This window comes from Lissotriton vulgaris, unplaced genomic scaffold (assembly GCF_964263255.1).
Source record: "Lissotriton vulgaris unplaced genomic scaffold, aLisVul1.2 SCAFFOLD_792, whole genome shotgun sequence".
NCBI lineage: Eukaryota > Metazoa > Chordata > Amphibia > Caudata > Salamandridae > Lissotriton > Lissotriton vulgaris.
Window position 1 is genome coordinate 599,942 of NW_028253550.1, and position 22,795 is coordinate 622,736.

Consider the following 22,795-nt stretch of genomic DNA (forward strand, 5'->3'; position numbering starts at 1 on the left):
GTTCCTGTCCCAGTGCATGATGGGAACAGGGCAAACCAAACTACAAAAGCCAATTCTTACACTGGGAAGGAAACAAGCTACCGGGGACCGGTTTCTGGCATTTCAGCCTCTTCGGCCCGGCTTGCTTGAATCCTGATGGTGCAATGAGCAAGGGACTCACATCTGAGTATACCCTTCCACGCTTAGGGTGGACAAAAATATTTACAACAAGGGGTGGTGAGGGACAGAGTCTCTGAATTAAACAGAATACTCTCACCCAGTCAAGAGATCAGGGCTAGATCCCACACCGTTTTTTAGCTCACTGCACCATCCCAGTTTCAGAACCTGGCTGTATGCAAATTAGTCTGTTCCTGTCCCAGTGCATGATGGGAACAGGATGGATCAAGCCCTGATCTTTGGACTGGGTAAGAGTGGTCTGCTCAATTCAGACACTCTGTTCATCACCACCCCCTTTTGTAAATCGATTTTGGCCACTATAGGTGTGGCAGGGTATACTCAGACATGAGTCCCTTTCTCACTGCTCCATCAGGATTCAAGCAAGCCGGGCCGAAGAGGCTGAAATGCCAGAAACCGGTCCCCGGTAGCTTGTCTCCTTTCTGGTAAAGAATTGGCTTGGTAGTTTAGTCTGCCCTGTTCCCATGATGCACTGGGCCAGGGACAGACTGATTTGCATATAGCCAGATTCTGAGCTGGGATGGGGCAGTGAGATAAATAACGGTGATGGATCAAGCCCTGATCTTTGGACTGGGTAAGAGTGGTCTGCTCAATTCAGACACTCTGTTCATCACCACCCCCTTTTGTAAATCGATTTTGGCCACTATAGGTGTGGCAGGGTATACTCAGACATGAGTCCCTTTCTCACTGCTCCATCAGGATTCAAGCAAGCCGGGCCGAAGAGGCTGAAATGCCAGAAACCGGTCCCCGGTAGCTTGTCTCCTTTCTGGTAAAGAATTGGCTTGGTAGTTTAGTCTGCCCTGTTCCCATGATGCACTGGGCCAGGGACAGACTGATTTGCATATAGCCAGATTCTGAGCTGGGATGGGGCAGTGAGATAAATAACGGTGATGGATCAAGCCCTGATCTTTGGACTGGGTAAGAGTGGTCTGCTCAATTCAGACACTCTGTTCATCACCACCCCCTTTTGTAAATCGATTTTGGCCACTATAGGTGTGGCAGGGTATACTCAGACATGAGTCCCTTTCTCACTGCTCCATCAGGATTCAAGCAAGCCGGGCCGAAGAGGCTGAAATGCCAGAAACCGGTCCCCGGTAGCTTGTCTCCTTTCTGGTAAAGAATTGGCTTGGTAGTTTAGTCTGCCCTGTTCCCATGATGCACTGGGCCAGGGACAGACTGATTTGCATATAGCCAGATTCTGAGCTGGGATGGGGCAGTGAGATAAATAACGGTGATGGATCAAGCCCTGATCTTTGGACTGGGTAAGAGTGGTCTGCTCAATTCAGACACTCTGTTCATCACCACCCCCTTTTGTAAATCGATTTTGGCCACTATAGGTGTGGCAGGGTATACTCAGACATGAGTCCCTTTCTCACTGCTCCATCAGGATTCAAGCAAGCCGGGCCGAAGAGGCTGAAATGCCAGAAACCGGTCCCCGGTAGCTTGTCTCCTTTCTGGTAAAGAATTGGCTTGGTAGTTTAGTCTGCCCTGTTCCCATGATGCACTGGGCCAGGGACAGACTGATTTGCATATAGCCAGATTCTGAGCTGGGATGGGGCAGTGAGATAAATAACGGTGATGGATCAAGCCCTGATCTTTGGACTGGGTAAGAGTGGTCTGCTCAATTCAGACACTCTGTTCATCACCACCCCCTTTTGTAAATCGATTTTGGCCACTATAGGTGTGGCAGGGTATACTCAGACATGAGTCCCTTTCTCACTGCTCCATCAGGATTCAAGCAAGCCGGGCCGAAGAGGCTGAAATGCCAGAAACCGGTCCCCGGTAGCTTGTCTCCTTTCTGGTAAAGAATTGGCTTGGTAGTTTAGTCTGCCCTGTTCCCATGATGCACTGGGCCAGGGACAGACTGATTTGCATATAGCCAGATTCTGAGCTGGGATGGGGCAGTGAGATAAATAACGGTGATGGATCAAGCCCTGATCTTTGGACTGGGTAAGAGTGGTCTGCTCAATTCAGACACTCTGTTCATCACCACCCCCTTTTGTAAATCGGCCTCAATTTTATGGCACATGCGAATAAAACTGCGGCTTCAGCTCATATGAAACTGAGAATGATTAGGAAAATACTACCTTTCCTACCGAACACGGCCGGGAAAACACTGGTCAGCTCACTAGTCTTGTCCTCCTTGGACTATTGTAACGCTCTATTCTTAAATGCCCAAGTCCGAGTGACAAATAAGATGCAGTCAATCCAAAATGCAGCCGCACGAATGCTGGCTGGGATCCCCAAGTTCGCACCAGTTACAAACATCATTAGGGATCTCCATTGGCTCCCGATACGCAGCCGTATCAAATTCAAATTGCTGTGTATTGTTTACAAGTCACTCAATAATCAAGGTACCCACTCTCTCAAACAGAATGTTCTCCATCATGTCCCAACCCGATCTCTTCGTTCCTCTATTCAGAACTTCTTGGCTGTGCCTCGCACTAGAACAGTCACCTGGGGCGACAGGCGTTTCCTGGTTGCCGCCCCTAGACTCTGGAACACCCTTCCTGCACATATCCGAGCAAGTCCCTCCCTGTTCACATTCCGCAAACAGCTAAAGACGTGGTTATTTGACCAATAGCCATGTATATCTTCTTTACCCCAGTTGCTGATCCATCCCTTAATTAGCGCCGAGACGCCCACGGGTATTCGCCGTGCTCTACAAATGTCAATAAATAAATAAATAAATAAATTAGCGTGAGTCTCCCTTCCATTTTGACGGATTGCCTCCTCTGTTTTTGGTATGTTTTTGCTGGTTATATGCTTTGGGCACTGTGCCACTGCTATTCAGTGCCACAGTGCAAGTGATCCCTATGTTAAATTGAGGTACTAATTAGTGATTCCATGATTGGGTTAGTTGATTTACTTGTCAGACCCTAGTACAGTGCCCCATGTGTGCCCAGGGCTTGTGAATCAATTGCTGCTGGTGGGCTTGCAGCACTGGTTGTGCCACCCACAGAGGCAGCTTGTAAAATGTGTCTGAGGCCTGCAAGGCCTGTGTGCAGTCTAGAACTGCCATGTCGACCTGGCCAAGTGCACCCACTTGCCAGTCCCTCAACCTTCCTTTTGCTTCACATCAGTCACCCCTATGGTAGGCCCAAGGGCAGGGTGCATTGTAAGTATAAGGTGGGACATGCTCTGGTGTGTGTAGCATGTCCTAATAGTGAATTGCAGCCATTTTAGTTTTTAACTACTGCAGGATACCTGTTCTCTATAGGCCAGAATGGGCAGTTAGGTTATTACATTCTTATAATCCTAACTGACTCAGGGAACATGGTAGAAAATAGAATTTAGTATGCCTGAACTCAGAATGATAAAATACATATTTTAGTGAAGTTGGTTTTAACATTCTGTGTTTAAAAATAACACTTTTACAAAGTAGGTATTTTCTTGCCTAACTGTCCAGGCCTGCTCTGCTAGGTTGTGTATTCCTTGTATGGGTTTGTGAGTGACAGGGCTGGCGAATTCCAGGAGACAGGCTGGGGTAGCCCAGTGGTGAATGGAGAGATCTGCATCTAGATGGGAGGTAGGAGTTGCACCTGGGACCTGAATAGGCTGGCCTTCCCTCTACAATGCTAGCTCCACCTCCTGTGGTGTGTCAGATGTCTCTGCCCTGCACTGTGAAAGGGGAGAAGGAATCATGTCAACAAAGTGCTCCAGAGCTGTGCCTTACCTCCCCTGTGCTGGCTCCACCTCCTGTGGTGCGGCTGATGTCTCTGCCCTGCACAGTGAAAAGAAGGAAGGAGTCATGTCAACAAAGTGCTCAGGAACTGGTTTGGACTGGGAAGAGAGAGAACAAAGGATTTGGTGGTATAAATATTGGGACCCACTTCCAAGAACTTTAGATCACTTCTGGAACAAGAAACCTTTTGCCAAGGAGAGGAACCAAGGAAGCTGCAGGGGTTTGACTGCCCCTCTGCAAGTGTGCTGTTTACTGGGTTGGCCTGCAGTGGTTGTTTCTTTGCTAAGTAAAGGAGAAGGAACTTTTTAAGGACTTTCATTATCTACAGAATATTCTCCAAGGGCTTGAACTGTGCTTGCCTCATGCTGAAGTATCAGAGACAAAAGACTTCATCTTCAGCTCCCCCCTGAATTTCCTTGCTGGGAATTCTAACTGTCGCTGGGAGCTGGAAGGGCGACGCAACGAGAAGAAGCGTGTCGCCACCCCAGCTGAAATCGTCGCACCGCCGGAGAAGTGTGCCACCGCCGCATCTCCCAGAAAGCGTGTCTTCGTCGAAAGCTGCCTGCTGTCGCATCACCGGAGAAGCGTGACTCCACTGACAGAGTCACCATCGCATCACCGGAGAAGCGTGTTGCATGGCCTGTTGCTTTTTTGTAACAACAAGGGACCCCAATTAGTCTGCTCGGGACCTCGGGGAACAATTTTACTAAAACAACAGTGGTCCCATGCAAGGATAAAATGCAGTATCAATAAATATAGACGCGAATCCAATCTATATTTTAGAGTGACATGTCCAGCCGGACAGAGGTCATTCAAGTTTACTCAATAAACAAGTATCCAACATATAACAGGAATACCTTCCACAATGCCCCTGTGAGGTACACAAGCCTGTGCCCAACACTTGCGGGGTAAGTACAGGTGAAGAAGTGATAGAGAGAGTTTAAAGGCAAAACAACGTTTTCTGCTTACACATTCATTGCACAGAAAATATCAAGTTGCACCATTACATTAATTTAACAATCAAATATGTTTGTATAAGGTGCATGAGCGAGTCAACGGCGTTTCGGTTCCCCTAAAGGATAATTGGAACCATCATCAGGACAAAAACAATTTATTTGCCTTATAGCACTAAACCTCAAATTGCCTAAAGGAAATAGGGAAAAGAGTAAGAAAAATGACATTTAAAAAACAGAACAATAACATTTAAATTTCCTGAAGTGACTCTTGGTGCAGGGTGTAACCACATACTCCTTCCATGCAGAGTGAAGTTATTACGCCGTTTTCTATAGGTGAAAAATCGGTGTTGGCTATGAAAATAAGAATCTTAGTTCCATCTGTCAGTCTGACGTGACCCAGGGATTTTTAGCGCGAATACTACCATGCAATACGTAGTGATCAGGCACGTTTGAGCAAAGTGAGCACGGTGCTTGGGAGCTGCAGTGCCTATTTAGGACAGTGAAGGGAGACGGAAACACTAGAATCGCTTGCTTACCGAGGTAGTACAAAAATGGACCCATGCGAGTCGATGCTCAGTATGGTCCGGTCCAGCAAGCCTCTATAATTCAAAATTCTGAATGTTAGAGGTCAGGCATCTTTATGCCGGTTTAAGGATCTAAAAAGTGAAGAGCGAGCTGAGGTCAGTCTTACCGAATGAAGGGCTGCCGGGGTCCGTGTTACTCAGTCGCAACCGGACGGCGCCAGGGTAAGCCTGTGGGAGTCAGGAAACGTATTAAGATCCGGCCCTCGAACTGTCTAACAAAGTAAGGGGCAGAGCCAGGCTGTAAGGCTTACCTGAATCGGCGTTCATGGAGGTATCCCCTGGTGTGCTGTTGTGCTCAAACCATGAAGTAAAGAAGGGGCGGGTGTATCGTGATTGGCCAGTGTTCGTGAGGGAACAGTCATAGAGATAAACAAGGGGTGCCTGGAGCGGGAGCCATCTTAGGTGAAGTGATATTCATGCACAGTGACATTTCAGAATCCATACTTTACAAGAAACGTTTCTGGAACAATAAAGTGCGCAGCACTAATTCCAAGGTTTTGAAAAAATAAGTCTGATCAGTCTAAATTAGAGCAGTCCATTCCTCTTGAAGATTCAAGCCCGAATTCAGGCTGTCTGTCTTCAATATCCATTTTAATTCTTCTCTGTTCAGCAGGCGCGATAGGTCGCCCCCTCTTGGTGGTATTCGGATTTGTGTAATGACCATCCAGCGAATTTCATTTTCAGTGTGCCCTCTGCTTTCAAAATGTTCAACCAGGGGTGCATTTGCAGTTTTGCACCTGATGCGGCTCCGATGCTGTGATATCCGTTGTTTAATCTTTTGTTTTGTCTGGCCCACATATATTAAGTTGCATGGACATAGAATAGCATAAATGAGATTAGAGCTATTGCAATTTGTCATAGTATGCAGTTCATTCTTTACATTTTTATAAACAAATTCTTTACTCTCAATTGTTAGGTCACAAACCACACAGGAGCCACATTTGAAATGGCCCAAGACGGGTGGTAGCGACCAATGGTCATGTAGGGTGACACTCCTACCAATTGAAGGTGGTAACGCTGCCCTTACCAATTGATCTTTAAGATTTTTACTTTTCTTGAAAGCAAAAAGTGGGGTGTCCCAGTTGAGGGGGCCTGAATTCAAGATGTGCCAGTTTTTTCTTATGCACTGTTTTACCCTGTTGGATATGGAAGAAAATGTGGTCACACACACTACTTTGTCCTGACTCTCACGCTGTCTAGGCTCCAGTAGGACATCGCGGGGACAGTACCAAGCTCTTTTCATAGCGTGCTTTATTAGACGCTTGGGGTAGCCCCTGAACCTGAGTTTCTCAGATAGTGTATCCGCCTCAGTAAAATAGTCCTCTTTCTTGAAGCAATTCCTTCTCAGCTTCAGGAATTGTGAATAAGGTAGACTATCCCTAAGCGCTCTTGGATGACAACTATTGTAACTAAGGAGGGTATTCCTCTCAGTAGCTTTGCGAAATAGGGATGTGTATAGGAGGCCCTCATGATGTTGAATAGTTAGGTCTAGAAAGGGTATACTATCTTTGTTGTGAGATAATGTGAAAGTAAGGCCATTACAGTTATTACTAAGCCAGTGTGTTAGGCCTGGTAAATCTTCAATAGCGCCATCCCAAATTAAAAAGATGTCGTCTATGTAGCGCTTCCAGACGTGTATACCCTGATGAAATGGGTTACTGCCAGACAGTATGGTATGTGTTTCCAGCCAGTCCATGTATAGAATTGCCAGGGTAGGAGCAAAAATGGCGCCCATGGAACAACCACGCACCTGCTGGTAGTAATCGGTGTCATAGAGGAAAAAATTCTGTGTAAGACAGACCTCCAGTAGCTGTATTATGAATAGGGTAGGTACCCTGTGGGGACGAGTCCTTGTGTTTAATATGCTTTCCATTACAAGCAATGAGTCTCTCTGAGGGATATTAGTATATAGAGACTCTACGTCTAGTGTACATAGAGTCTCATGCTCAGGGTCAAAAGAAAGGTTTTCAATCAAATTAATCATGTGCATGCTATCCCTAATATAGCACGCAGTTGTTGGCACAAAGTCCTTCAAAAAGAAATTAACATAGTGGCCCAAAGGTTCTAAGACTGACCCACACCCAGACAGTATTGGTCGACCCGGGGGATTGTCCTGCCTTTTATGGATTTTTGGTAGTGTATAAAGAACAGGAGTTCTCGGGGTGACAGTGTTCAGGAAATTATATTCATGCTTGCTTAAGATACCAGTCTCAAGCCCTTCCATAGTAATAGTTTTAATGAGTTTCTGAATATCCTTAGTGGGATTGTAAGGTAATCTGCAGTAGTGGTCAGTATTGGATACCTGGCGTAAAAGCTCATTCTTGTAGTTTTCAAGGTCCTGAAGCACTATCCCCCCTCCTTTATCCGCAGACTTAATAATCAGGTTGGTATTGTTTTTAAGAGAATTGATTGCCAACTTCTCTTCTAACGAGATGTTATAGGGTATAAAGAGATGGGATTTCTCTATATTGGAGACTTCCGTCAGAATCACCTTTTCAAAAGTTATAATCTCTTTAGGGATCATGCTGGATGTAGGAGAGAAGGTAGATGGGGGGCGGAAAGGAGTCGTGACACTCTTGGGCTCCATTGGGTTAAGCTCAAAATATGAGCGTAGTCTCAATTTCCTAAAGAAGACAAGTAGTTCAGATTGTAGGTTTAGAAAATTCGGGTAGGTGGTTGGGACAAAAGATAGCCCTTTGCTAAGGATGGACAGTTCCTGGGACGACAAGACATGGTTAGAGATATTAAAGATTGGGATAACATTCAGATTAGCAGAATTTGTTACCACTGATAAAACTTCTGCCTGGTCTGGCGTTCCCCTGGAGGGTTTTGCCATCGTTTCTGTTGCTTCACCCTGCCTCTTTTCTGGGGTTCTGGATTGCCCCTGGATAAAAAAGGGATCTGATTAGGTTGCTGTCCACTGCCCCCCTCACCAGGGTCCGAACTATCGGATGAATCTGCTGAAGATTCTTATTTTCATAGCCAACACCGATTTTTCACCTATAGAAAACGGCGTAATAACTTCACTCTGCATGGAAGGAGTATGTGGTTACACCCTGCACCAAGAGTCACTTCATGAAATTTAAATGTTATTGTTCTGTTTTTTAAATGTCATTTTTCTTACTCTTTTCCCTATTTCCTTTAGGCAATTTGAGGTTTAGTGCTATAAGGCAAATAAATTGTTTTTGTCCTGATGATGGTTCCAATTATCCTTTAGGGGAACCGAAACGCCGTCGACTCGCTCATGCACCTTATACAAACATATTTGATTGTTAAATTAATGTAATGGTGCAACTTGATATTTTCTGTGCAATGAATGTGTAAGCAGAAAACGTTGTTTTGCCTTTAAACTCTCTCTATCACTTCTTCACCTGTACTTACCCCGCAAGTGTTGGGCACAGGCTTGTGTACCTCACAGGGGCATTGTGGAAGGTATTCCTGTTATATGTTGGATACTTGTTTATTGAGTAAACTTGAATGACCTCTGTCCGGCTGGACATGTCACTCTAAAATATAGATTGGATTTGCGTCTATATTTATTGATACTGCATTTTATCCTTGCATGGGACCACTATGGCCTGTTGCGGCTCCGAAGTACAGAGTCGTCGCAAGGCTGCCAGGGCGCCTATACATCGTCATCGCAGCGTCATCGTATCGTCGCATCAAGGGCACCATCTTCTCGCATCGCACCAGGATCATCAAATCGCGGCATCATTTTGCACATCACCACCGGACCGTAAGCCGAGAATCTACGCATCAATCCTGCAACGTTAAGGATCACAACGCATCCCCTAATCTGCAAAAGCATTGAGGCACGACTCATCATTTTCCCCGGATCATGGAACCGACGCATCTCCCCTTTTGCAAGCCTTTTGTTCATTTTGCGTTACACATCCAGGTACTTTGTTGAGAACTTTGTCGCATTTATCATCAACTTGAACTAAGTAACTTTTACCATCTTTAAGTCAACTTTACGTACAGTATTGTGAATTTTTGTCGTTTGTGGTCTTGTGTTAAGTCTATATCAAGAATACTTATTTTTATAAAACCTCTGTGGTGTCCATCTGTAGTGTTTTCACTGTATTACTGTTTATATTCACAAATGCTTTACACACTTCCTCTGAGATAAGCCTGTCTGCTCGTGCCAAGCTACCAAGGGGGTGAAGCAGGGGTTACTAAGGAGTGTAATCCTTTTATCCTGACTTAGAAGTAAGGCCCCCTATTTGGACAAAGGTGAATACCATTGCCAACTAGAGATCCCGAGATCTAACAATCTGTGACTGTGTTCATTTACATTTAACTTGCATTTGCGGACAGATGTCCTCATATATGTCAGCATCAGTAATTTGGATAATTTTCGACAAAGTGTGTGGATGTTGTCTAATTTGGATGTTTCAGTGTGTGCATCTGGTGTGTTTGTAAAAGCATGTACATTCTATGTGTCCCTGTCTCCATCCTGTGCGTGCAACCAGCATGTCTTTGTATTGGACACCTATATGTATCTGCCCAGGGTGTTGCCGTCTTACATTGAATGTGTTAGTTAACAGTGTGCACTCAGTATATGTGCCACGTGCGTGTCACCATCACAATCATGTGTGTGGCACTGTCAGTGCCTTGTATGTGTCGTTGTAATGGCCCCAATGCATCAATTTGTTTAATTAAATATCTGCACTGAAAACCTGTTGTGAAGGTGACATGGATTCCTCTGGTCACCCAAATCTCGATAATTTCATCATGTCTTTGGCAGTATATGCATTCATACTGAGGCTTCCTGCAATAATTGTTTATTTGTGTATGTGTAATTACTGTGCAGACTACGGATTTGCTATTCTTCAAAATGTAAGATGTTTTGCATGTCATTATATACACCCTGTATTTTACGGGAAACATCATTTACAACGATGTCTTTTCCACGCTTGACGTTTTTAACGATCCACTTACCCCGCAAACGTCTCTTCAACGAGGGAGCCTTCAACGACCGTCTTGACCACGAAAGTACGTTCAGCGTGGGTTGGGGGGGAGACGTGGTATTCCGTCCAGTCATGCTGGGGGGGCTGGGGGAGGGTTGGGAGGGGGGCTGGGGGGGCTGGGGGGGTCTCCCCCCCAAAAAAAAACAACAATTAAGGAGCGAGTTAGATAAATAAAAAAAACGCTCTGTGGTATTAATGAAGTAAAAGGAATGACCCTCCCCCAAAGACGTGCAGTGTACGTAAAAAAAACAGTCCTTTTTTTATTTTAGAAGACGTGTTTTGACGTTTGTTTCCAAGGTAGATGGAAGTAAGGGGCTGCTGGAGAAAGACGTGCAGGTAAGACGTTTCTACCGTGGAACAATCCTTTGTTGTAAATTCCAGCGTGGTAAAGCCACTTGCGATGTAAAATTCGCGTGGTAATGCCATGCGTGGAACTTGTAATAGTTGAAAAATCATATATTCGTATTTTACTTATATTAAATTTAGTTTTAATGTATGCTCCCATTTGTGTGTCATTGTCTTTATTCTCTGCGTGTTACTATTTTTACCCTGTGTGTTTCACAATCACTATTCAGTGTGTCACTGTTCCTTTTGAGTTTCTCGGTTTCCAGTCTGGACTGAGCATTTGCAACTTTTGCGTTCTTGGTGTGAGACAATTTATGCATCCTTTGTGTGTCGTTGAGTGCAGTCTGAGTGCTGTCACTGTCCGCTTTCTGTTTCATTATCTTCTTAATGAGTGTTTCTTTCAGTATTATTTTCTTGTGTGTCAGTTGTGCATTTTCTGTGTGTCACTGTCTTTATTATGTTAGGATGTTGTACTTTCTAAGTGCCTGCTGTACTCTGTGGGTTCTATCACTTTGTTCAGGCTAAATCTCAATTTATTTGTGCTCTGTGTGACTGCTGTGCACCATGAGTGTTTCTGTGTATTTATACTATACGTTTTTATGTATTTATTAAGGAAGAACCTCTACTGGAAACACTGTGCCCCCTAACATGATGGTACATCTCTGTCGCCAGAAATTATTGGTAGATAGGCAGTGAAAGTGACTAGCTGTGAATGTGATGATACATTGAGAGTATAGTACTTTTAAAAGTACTCTGCACCCATTTCATTTATTAATTTCACAGTGTTACTGCCTTGTTGGTTGTAGAAGTCAGTGTGCTCGCAGTTTTACTGTCTGGAGTTTGTGCGAGTAAGAATACACAGTCTCTTTGGGGGTGATTCATGTGTGGACACGGACTACTACCTGTGTAATAACAGTTATGTTGCTTGTACTCTTATAGTGTGTGCTGCCATTGGTATGGCCTCATAGCACTAAGAGAGCCTGCTTCTTTATAAACCGGGATTTGTGAGTTTCCTTTCAGATCAAAGTCTTTTGACAGTCCCACTGCAGCCGTTTTTAAAGTCTATTCTATAAATGATGATAAAATACATACATGCACATTCATCAATGCCGCATAATTACACTCTACTCAATGCCACATAAATACACCCCACATAAAACCTCAAGGCCACAAGCAACAATCCATATAAATTACACTCCACACCATGCCACCTAATTCCCATCAGCTTAATTTCATTCACGCACCAGTTCCAAGCCACACAATTCAGTTCCACACATTTCCATTCCACACCACATAATTTGACAACACACCACATAATTCAAAACAACACAATTACACAACACATGCATCCAATCCACACCACACAATTCCACACCAAGCTCCACAACTTATCAGCACATCACATAATTAAACTCCATTACACGCCACAACATACCAATCTACATATTTACACTCGATTACACTCAATCCCACTCCATATAATTCCTGTTAGACCTGGCACCATTGGCGTGGGTCTCCCTTCCATTTTTCGCTTTTGTCTCCTCTGTGTTTGCTGATGTTAGATGCTCTGGGCGCTGTGCCGCTGCCATTCAGTGCCACAGCGTGAATGCGCCCTATTGTAAATTGACTGTATGAATTGAATTGGCATAATCCTAATTGAAGCAAGGAACATGATAGGAAAGTCGAATTTAGTATGCCTGAGCTCCGAACAGTAAAGTGCATCTTTTAGAGGCGATTATTTTTATAGTATGTGATTTAAAATACCACTTTTAGGTTTTGCCTAAACCTTCTAGTGTGCTCTGCTGTTATGTGTATTTGGCGGTCTGGTTTTGGAGGGTTAGGGCAGGCTGAGCCCGACCCAGACTGAATAGAGAGATCTGCAGTGGAGTACGGGGAGGGGTGACCCTTTGATCTGAGCAGGGCTGTGCCTGGCAATGTGAATGATGGCTCCACCTCCCACCGTGCGTCTGATGGCCTGGATGTCAAAACGAACCTCTGTCCCTGTAACTAGAGGGAAAGGACTTTGAAACTTTCATTCATCTTGCTGAAGCAACTACCCAAGGGCCTGATTTGAGCTTGCCTCTTGCCGAAGTCTCAGGGACATTACACTTCACCCATCAGCCGTCTGGATTCCTATTTGAGGGGGATTCAACTCGCAGGTGAGGCCTCTGTTGAGAATTCCAGAGCCTCTGGTTCTACTGCGGGCTGAAAGTCATCGCATCGCTATTGTGGTCCGCCGCAGCTGAGTAGCTGTTGCCACTGAGAACCCGCATTTGCTTGTGTTACCAAAGACATTGTTATCGCTATTGTGGGCAGCTGAGGAGCTGTTGCCGCTGAGAGCCCGCATTTGCTTGTGTTACCAAAATCATAGTCATCACCATTGTGGGCAGCTACAGCTGAGGAGCTGTTGCCGCTGAGAGCCCGCATTTGCCTGTGTTACCAAAGACCTTGTTATCGCTATTGTGGGCAGCTGAGGAGCTGTGCTGCTGAGTGCCCGTATTTGCCGTCCTACGAGAATCATCACTATCGCTATTGTGGGCCACTGCAGCTGAGGAGCTGTGCCGCTGAATGCCCGCACTAGTCCCCACTTCGAGAATCTTGTTACCACCTGCAGGTGCCACTGGGTGCCCGCATTTAAGCCCCATCCCAGGATTATCGTGAGTGCATGCCGCGGACCGCTACAGCTGGGAGCTGTACCTGCTGCAGGTCCACCTGTCATCACCGCGGCTTCCTTGTGAGGCTGCGTGGCATGCGCCCTTTAAATCTCAGGTACATTGTGCACCACCGGGTCGCGTGGACCCCGGCCTCGCACTAAGTTCGTTCCACCCGATATGGGAGTGCCTTTATTACTTTTGAAGTGAATCTGTAATTATGTGCATTGTTGCTCCTATAGAGATTTTAAGCCTTGTGTTCCGTCTATATAAAGCTAACTTTGCTTCTATAACTGCTTGTGGTGTCCGTTTGTAGCGTCTTCCATGCGTTATTGTGTATGGTCATAAATGCTTCACACTGCCTCTGAGATAGGCCTGTCTGCTCGTGCTATGTTACCGCAGGGTGAGCAGAGATTATCAAAGGGCGTAGCCCCCTTGACTAAGGAAGAAGGATCCCAAATTGTATCAGGGCGCCAGCCGCTGCCAACTAGAGATCCCTATTTCAAACAATTCCCGTACATTCAATACCACATCATAACTATCCACATAATGCCACTGCACACAAGCCACATAATTCCACTACACAAATCCACTCCTCGCCACAAAATTCCACAACTAATAAATTCAATCCAACCCACATAATTCAACTCCATACCACATACGTTCACTCCATAAACATACGTACAAGGCATTGTCATTTACAGCGCCAATAGCTCTAACTTTTTACAACTGCGACTCGAGGCCAATTGCATTGCAGATGCTGGTTTCCTTTGTTATCCTTAAAATGTAAACAGCTTCCTGCTCCGTTTTGTGGCTATCTTTATCCCCTCTGTTAATTCATATCTAACTTGTTAGGTTAATGGGTTATGTTTTGTGACTAACATTAATTCAATAAAGCTTATTAAACCATAAAAAAAGAAATACAGCCATGGTAAAAAAAGGGCAGACTTGCCCACAGTGTTAAAGTTTGGTTGGTGGATGTCAAGAAATGGATGAAAGCAGAGACAACAGACACTGCTGTGCAGCAAATACAGCAGGGAAGAGGATGGGCCCACACAGAATGGGACACTATACTACTACAATAGTTCTGGCGCATAATGAGACTACCATAGACGATGAACAAACTCGATACCCCTGTTTTGCAGGGTATACTCTGTACGCTGACCATGGGGGTCTTGGTAGATGCTCCCTATGCCTGCATGCTTCATGATGATCCTATTTTTGATGTTCTATGAATACATAGTGGTGACCGACCATTGATGCGGTCAGATGTTCAGCAGCCTAACTTTGGACTGTTTAAGTGTTTTCTTTTATCGCTTACATTGAAAATACAATAAACAATGTCGGTTAAATATCAGGTACTGGTTACATAGCACCCCTAACACAACAGAGATATATGCAATACTTACACTATAATGCGACAACATTCTCTCCTGCATGTTCTTACATTGTTGCATCACTTCTTTAATAATTAAGAGGGGATTCGAACAGACGGGCTTTTGCTCACCATGATTTTCCTCTTTCAAAGTCTCATAATCTTTTTGCAGAGCCAGTAACGGGTGACGAATAGTGTATTTTCCATAGCCTTCTTCTAGAAAAGAGTCTTTGTGCTGGGCCTAAAAAAAAAAAAGACATTTTTAATGCTTTAGTTATTTTTCACCGGGGGACATGACGCAATTAATGAGTAATAACAAATTGGAATACAATAATTCTTTTTATTAATTAAAAGTAGATTTATTGTCAAACGCTATTAAAGACAACATTTAGAACAAGCATTTACAATGCAATAGGGCTCGCATTAGTAAAGTTAGAGGTATTAGTATTGTAAATGACACATTTTTTATTTATGTTTTTGTTATGAAAATAGCGAAATTAATAACTTTGTCATTTACAATGCCAATAGTGTTTACTTTTGCAAACGTGAAACCTATAGCATTTGTAATGCAATATGTGTTGTATTTACATGACTTAGATGTATTAATATTAAAAATGACAATGGGTTGTATTTTTTTCAATATTTAATACTTAAATAAAAGTTATTGTAATTTATAATGGCAATAGCTTAAACTTTTGCAAATAACTTTTCTGAAGATTATGTTTAGTGTATTTTATTGTGATGAAAATACAAGAACAGAAGTGAAATATTAACATTTTTTGTGACATTTGTAATAAAGTTTGAAACATTGAGAGAACATATTTGAATCAGTTGTTGTTGAATGGTTGCACAGATTGATGCTGTGGTGGCTCTGAATGATGTTGTGGCGGCGACGAGTGATGCTGTGGCGTTCAGTGATGCTGTGGTAGCGCAAAGTGATGTTGTGGTGATGCAATGGATAGTGGGGGCGATAGATAGAGGGAGGGCGAGAGATAGAGGCAGGGTGAGAGATAGAGGCAGGGCAAGAGGGCGAGGGATGGAGTGTGGGCGAGGGATGGAGTGTGGGCGAGGGATGGAGTGTGGGCGAGGGGAGGGATGGAGTGTGGGGCGGGGGAGGGATGGAGTGTGGGGCGGGGGAGGGATGGAGTGTGGGGTAGGGGAGGGATGGAGTGTGGGGCGGGGGAGGGATGGAGTGTGGGGAGGGATGGATGGATGGAGTGTGGGGAGGGATGGATGGATGGAGTGTGGGGATGGATGGGGGGATGGAGTGGGGGGATGGATGGATAGAGTGGGGTATGGATGGATGGATGGAGTGGGGGGATGGATGGATGGATGGAGTGGGGGGATGGATGGATGGAGTGGGATGGATGGATGGATGGAGGGGGGGTGGATGGATGGAGTGGGGTGGATGGATGGAGTGGGATGGATGGATGGAGTGGGGGAGGATGGAGTGGGAGGATGGATGGATGGATGGAGTGGGGGGATGGATGGATGGAGTGGGGGGATGGATGGATGGAGTGGGGGAGCCGAAGGCAAGAAAAAACTAGTACAATCAGGGGAGCAGAAGGCAAGACAAGAAAAAACGAGTACAATCAGGGGGCAGAAGGCAAGAAAAACTAGTGCAATCAGGGGAGCCGAAGGCACAACCAAGAATGGGAGCGAGGCCATTGAGTGTGTGGACAGGTTCAGGCACATAATTAAAAAGAACAAAATAGTCTGTAACTATATTGTTGTCCCTTCCTCTAGAACAGGGGTCTCCAAACCGGTCCTGGAGGGCCGGATCCATGCCAGATTTTTAAAATAACTACATGTATCTCAACGGTGATACCCAAAAAAACTGGCATGGATCCGGCCCTCCAGGACCGGTTTGGAAACCCCTGCTCTAGAGGTATCAGCATCTCAAACAAAAAGCATATCCTAAAAGAAAAACAAATCTCCAAATGAAGCAATCTTCACAGTGCTGGAGACCCCATACTTGCCTTTCAAATGGAGGCAAATACAGGTCGTCATCGACCATGCAAAAAAAATGGTTATTCTTTGACAAGGAGGTATGGGAACTATTTTAATAAAATTACAAAATCGTTGGAACACTGTTCCCAATAGACCACGTCCACTGCATGCAGTTCGTGTTAAACGACGGATGAACATTAAAAGTTACAGCCCGCTCCACAAGGATCCATTCTGAAGGCCTGTGGACGATTTCCGTACACATATCCTTGCATCAGGGCCGCCCCACCCCCCCTCCACCCCTCCCGGCGCGTTTGTACAAGTAGTTTACAGATTATTTTCATCAAACGGTGGACGGATCTTACATGTAATAAAAATGTGTAGAAACAACTCAGACACGCTCAGCCTTTCCCTGTGAACAGGACACGCTGGGATCAAGCGCTCCGTTATGCTGCCTCAAGCTGGGCCAGGCCGGTGATTCAGCCTGATGTTTACAACCCACACTTCCGAGGAAGTAAAAGAGAGCCTTATAAAGAAAGGTTTATCTGCATTCCAACACCTCACCTTGCCACTGACTTAACACCATAAGCTGAATGAGCAAAATATGTACAAGGGAAGGCTTAGTTATCAAAATCCCGCTGGCCACCTCCGAGTTAAGTGGAAAAGGCAAAATAATAAAAAGCTTGTGGCATTGCTGTGGGGAAGGAGGGAGGAGAGATGCGAGACATGGCCTGGCGGCCGTGAAAAGTGTGAAGCAGGGGGCGGGGGAGCGGATCCCTTTGAAGTGAAGCTAAGCTTCACTTCAAAGGCAGGAGGCAGGCAGGAGGATCGGGCAAGCGCATGCACGAGCACTCAATGAAATCTTCGTGCACTCAATGAAATCCGGCGATGGCTTCAGAGCTCTGATGAGCCTCTATACTCTCGTCCTATTATCACTTGCGCGATTAATGGGACGAGCCCTAAAAAAGGTATCATTCATCAGCATTAAGTCCTGTTAGACACCAGAGTACAGGCGCAGGAACAAAGCCAAACAGCTGCAAAACAGCTACTGAACTTCAACAAATGAGAAGCATTTGCAAAGTCAAATAGGACTGTTTTATGAATAAAGTTATTTTTGTGTCATTAATGGATTTAGGCACTCAATAAGTTATGGTACATGCACTCTGTCACTCATCTTTGCATTCATGCATTTACTAATCCACTCAAACTCATTGACCTCATAACACAACCACAGCAAAATATACAAAAACTCATTATATGCAAGATAAATTAAAAGAATATGAGTAGAAAAAGAAAACTCTGTTGCAGAATTGGCATATAATTGCAATAACCAAACTAAACGTCAGCGGGTGTACCGCTGTCAATGGTACTGTATGTACATGGTCTATCGTTTTAAAGTTCCAACATGGCTACCACATTTGAAACTAAATGATTGGTCACTATTGATCCAGCGCAACCCCTACTTCATAAGCCAGGGACCATGAAATCGTGCCACATATAAATCACTTACCAACCAACGGGGCCCATCTCACATAACCCATATATGATCCCTGAAGACGAGCGCTGGATTAGGGGGGGGTTCATTTTGTCAGTTTCTGTATATATACAGCACTATACTTCACATAAATCACATTTTTTATATTCCTAACTATTCTTAATTTCAACTGTCTTCTTCTGCTCGATGGAACTTTAGTTGACGAGTTGATGGTGACAATGATTAACTAAACAGTGTAATACTTTATTTAAAAAACCACAGAGTTGTTTATCTGGTTAACAGTTTTATCTCATTAAATTAAATGTTCATATCAGATTACCAGTACACACACAAGACCATTTATAAGAGAACAATTTATCAAGCAATGTAATCAAAATTAATCATTTGCCTTTACATCAAAGAGTACATAGGGGTAGGGGAAAGAAGGTACAGCAAAATATATTGCAGCATTTAAACATTCAAGGAGGATGTTACCCACCAAACAATCAGGAAACCACTTCCATGGCCGAGGTTGTGGCAGAGGTCCCCAGAGATAGGCTCTGGGGACAAAGTTAACAGGACAGGTGCAATGTAAGTCTTGTAAATAACCTGGAAAACAAAAAATAATCTCCCAGTCTATCTACCTTTGATCTAGTTTTCCTCGGACGCAGTCTCCTCCCCAGCACTCCCGGCACGTTCTCTGACTTGGTGCTGGTCCGTTTTCCCTTGATCTCTGTGTCTCGATATCTCTCTCTCGATGCTCTCGATGATCTGACTGACACACCCACAATTCGGGATATCAATTATACCCTAATTCCTAGCTCACTATCTTACAATGTTGCAATATCAGTAAAAACTCGGGCTGTGATTGGTTGACACGATTCATGTTAGAGTCTCCTCATCAGGTTCTCTTCGCAAATCCATCCCATACCAGTTTTAACAAAAAGTATCAAGGATAAATACATTCATATACTACTAATATTAATTGTTATACATTCTGCAACATTTTAATATTAGGACATCTGCTTCACAATCAAATTGTACATAGCGATAGCAGTTCCCACAGTCGCTGTTGCATCTTGGCACATAAACAATTGGACACAGGTCAACTTGGCCTTCACATGGATTACATCAACTGGTACACTCAGAAGTTCATGAGCAGGCAGAGCTCTCCACATATGCGTACTTCGTACAAAGACAACCACATGCAGGCCCGGACAAGAGGCCATTTTCATGCAGGCCTGTAACAACCGGATTTTCGGACCAGATAGGATCAGCTCACCAAGACACCACCAACCCAGCCGAAACGTAACCACCTCCCTCCTCAGGACCCATCTATCCAGGCACCTGGGTACCTACCTGAGGATGGGGAACTAGCAATATACAAGCTCATATCATCAAAAACACCACTAAATCTATGGAGATTACTAGGAATACTCACTGTTTACTAAGGACGTCCATGCCCTACACCACACTCATACAATATAGTCTTGCGACCACATAGGCCCAGACTAATCTACCCTGGGGCAGTTGTGATTACTTGCCATTACACACTGACTGCAACCAGTGCTCTCACAAGCCACAATCTTGTGGGTACCCACACCAGTGTCCCCCCTGGTGCTCTCAATATTTCATACATACACAAGCCACAATCTTGTGGGTATCCACACCAGTGTCCCCCCTGGTGCTCTCACTATTTCATACATACACAAGCCACAATCTTGTGGGTATCCACACCAGTGTCCCCCCTGGTGTTCTCATTAACGCCGCCTTACCACGACGATCACTTTCCTATGAATACCTTCAGCTCTCTCTCTCTCTGTTGGGAAGTTTCTCTCACTATCCACTAAAGGTACAATACTACAATATTATGGAATGGCCGAATTACACGGTGTACAACTTATTCTCTATTTCAAGGCTCCTCTCTCCCTCATTATTCAGTTACCATTTACCTGATCAGGGGTAGCATCTGTTCATATGATAGTACCTGACTAGAAGACAAGGTTACCTTTACTGTACAAAAACAAGAGGTACACAATCGTTCACTAAGAACTGGGGTTCCTTTATTAACAAAAACAATATAATACTGCACTATAACACATAGCCTAAAAAGTAAAAGGGGAATAGACACATACACAGATCTGCGGGGTCTCTGTAAAGCTTTATACTATAACACATCCACATGTAATTGACAGGGACTGTAAATAGCTAAAGAGGGAATGGATTATACTGCACACCGCTGAAAGAAAAAGGATTAGCAATACAGTAGGGACAAGGTTAATGTTTAAATATAAAGCAAACTAATATGACAGGACAGATATCACCTGATTAGTATGAAGTCTTGCTCTAGCTGTCATCTGGTTTCCTCTCTTGTCTGTGCCTTAGCTCGTCTCAGATTCTCCCCTGCACTCTTGGACACACATCTGCGCTGATCACTCTGCACTGGATACCTCTCTCCCACGAACTCTCTCCACCTTCCAGCTTCAGTCTAATAGTTTCTGCCGCTCTGATAACCGTTCGCTCCACTAGCTTCTTCACTCTGTCTGATTATCCCAGCTCCAATGTCCAATTCACTCCAGCTGCTCCCACAGACTAATCCACGATATAACTCCAGTCTCTTCCAAAAGGCATCACTTCAGACTCCAGCTGATCACAACTCCTCCTGATAAGTAACTGCTTCTGACTGCTTCCTTCAGTTCCAAACATCATCTCACTTCTCTCTGTTCAAACCACCATCTGCTCACAACTGCTTCTGACTTCTCCTCTCTGTTTCCAACTCACTCACTGACTTCTCTCTGTTCCAAGCATCGACTAACTTCTTCTCTCCCCGGCTCCAACTGTCTCACTGACAAACTGACTGACAAACTGACACTCCTCCTCCTCTGCACTTCGCTAATATGGAATGCTCTCTCCTCATGGAAAGTTCCAGCCAGTAGCCTCCTCCCACCGGATCCATGTACCAGGCTCCTTGCTCCAGACCCCCCCACAGTGACCAGCTGCTTGTTTCGTCTGGAGACTTGAGCCTAGGGACACTTCTTGATTAGATTCAGCTCTGGCCGGTTCTCTCCAGTTTGCAAAGGGCGAACAACACCTCATAACTAAAACATCACCTTTACCCTGCAAGCATCTCAGTCTGCGGGGACAGAAAGCAAAATGGAGTCTCTCTAGTTCTGGGCCTTGTAGGCCCGAAAAGGACTTAACTCTATCAGAATACCTACACAAACCATACCAATATGTAATATAAAGTCAGGACTACCGGATCCACCCTCTACTATAGGTAGGATGATGAAAGGACACATAATTATGTCAAAGCCAATAGGCAATAGATGGATTAGAGTCAAGAATAAGGGATCTATCATCATATAAAGCAGCTATCCTCTAGTTTATGCTTCTAGATCTGGAAAAAGGCCTGAAAAGGACCAACACAAGGCAAGAATAAGGATTCAGGATGGTAGCAAGCTTAAAGTCACCATCACTCAGAAATAGAGTCAAAAATATGGTCACTACAAGGCCCTATCCAGTACTAAAGTAAATAGACACAAAAGAATATTAATTCATGAAAGAAAACCCTTTATGTTTACCTCCCACCATACTATTACCTGTATTAGTTATTACCTAGCCAAAGCTATTAATTTAAAGCAGCTTTTCTGTTATTCTTGCGCAACCTGCAAAATGTGCAATGTACAACATAGCATAAACATGCACTAGTACGATTTTGCACAGCGTAAACAGTTAATACGTGCTCATGCCATCATGGTTTAATATATTAGGTAAAATTCCTTTGCCCCATGTGTGTGTTCAAGGTTGGTTAGTCCATGCAGTTAATACATTAGTATGGAGGTACTTAATTTCATGAGAGTGTAATTTTACAATCCTCACTCCATCACTATGGACAACAGCACTCTATAATGGTACTTTGGCTACTGTACTAAGTATAAACTTTTCTATAAGGGGTCATCAGACATTCTGTGATAACATTACAGAAGTATACAAAATAACAGTTGGCAATGAAAAATACGATCTCGTAATGGGGTGTAACAAGGATTCTCACAGTACAAATCTTCTAAACCAATGGTTTGTTAGAGGGGAACCAACACCAAATATCTTGTCTACTTCAGTAATCTGTGAGACTTTATGTAACAAAATGCCTGTCTCTAGGGTTGGTTAACTTTACTCCGCATAAGTTACTCTGCGCTGCCTTTCTCCCACATGCATTTACTTATGGTATTACTCAAGGGTAAGTATTGGTAATATGGGCGAGTACAGTTAATTATTTCAATTTTAAGTAATGGGACAATAAGGTTAGAGTGGTAAAGGACAGGTAGTTTTTAAATAAGCTTTGATTGAAATTAATATTTAAGTATTATAATTAATATTCAATAAAAAAAATTAAAATTATATTACAAAAGGGTTGCCCTTTAAAAATGTAACACATAAAATGAGTAACACATTTTAATAATTTAAAAGGGGGGGGGGCGGGGTTTACCCCACCCCAAAAAATAACCCGTTGACCGCGGCGCAAATTCTGCTGCTGTGGGCGAGGGTCGGACGGCCCCCGGCCGTCGTCCGCACATGCCCACCGTCACATGGGACAGCCGTGGGCCGACGGCAGCACCGAAGGGGTTAATAGATTA

The 22,795-nt window shown here is 44.2% G+C and overlaps 1 pseudogene; it reads right to left on the reverse strand.

Annotated features, from left to right (window-relative positions):
• Positions 1-22,795, reverse strand: part of LOC147660931 (CTTNBP2 N-terminal-like protein) — an 81,488-nt pseudogene that overhangs the window by 39,388 nt on the left and 19,305 nt on the right.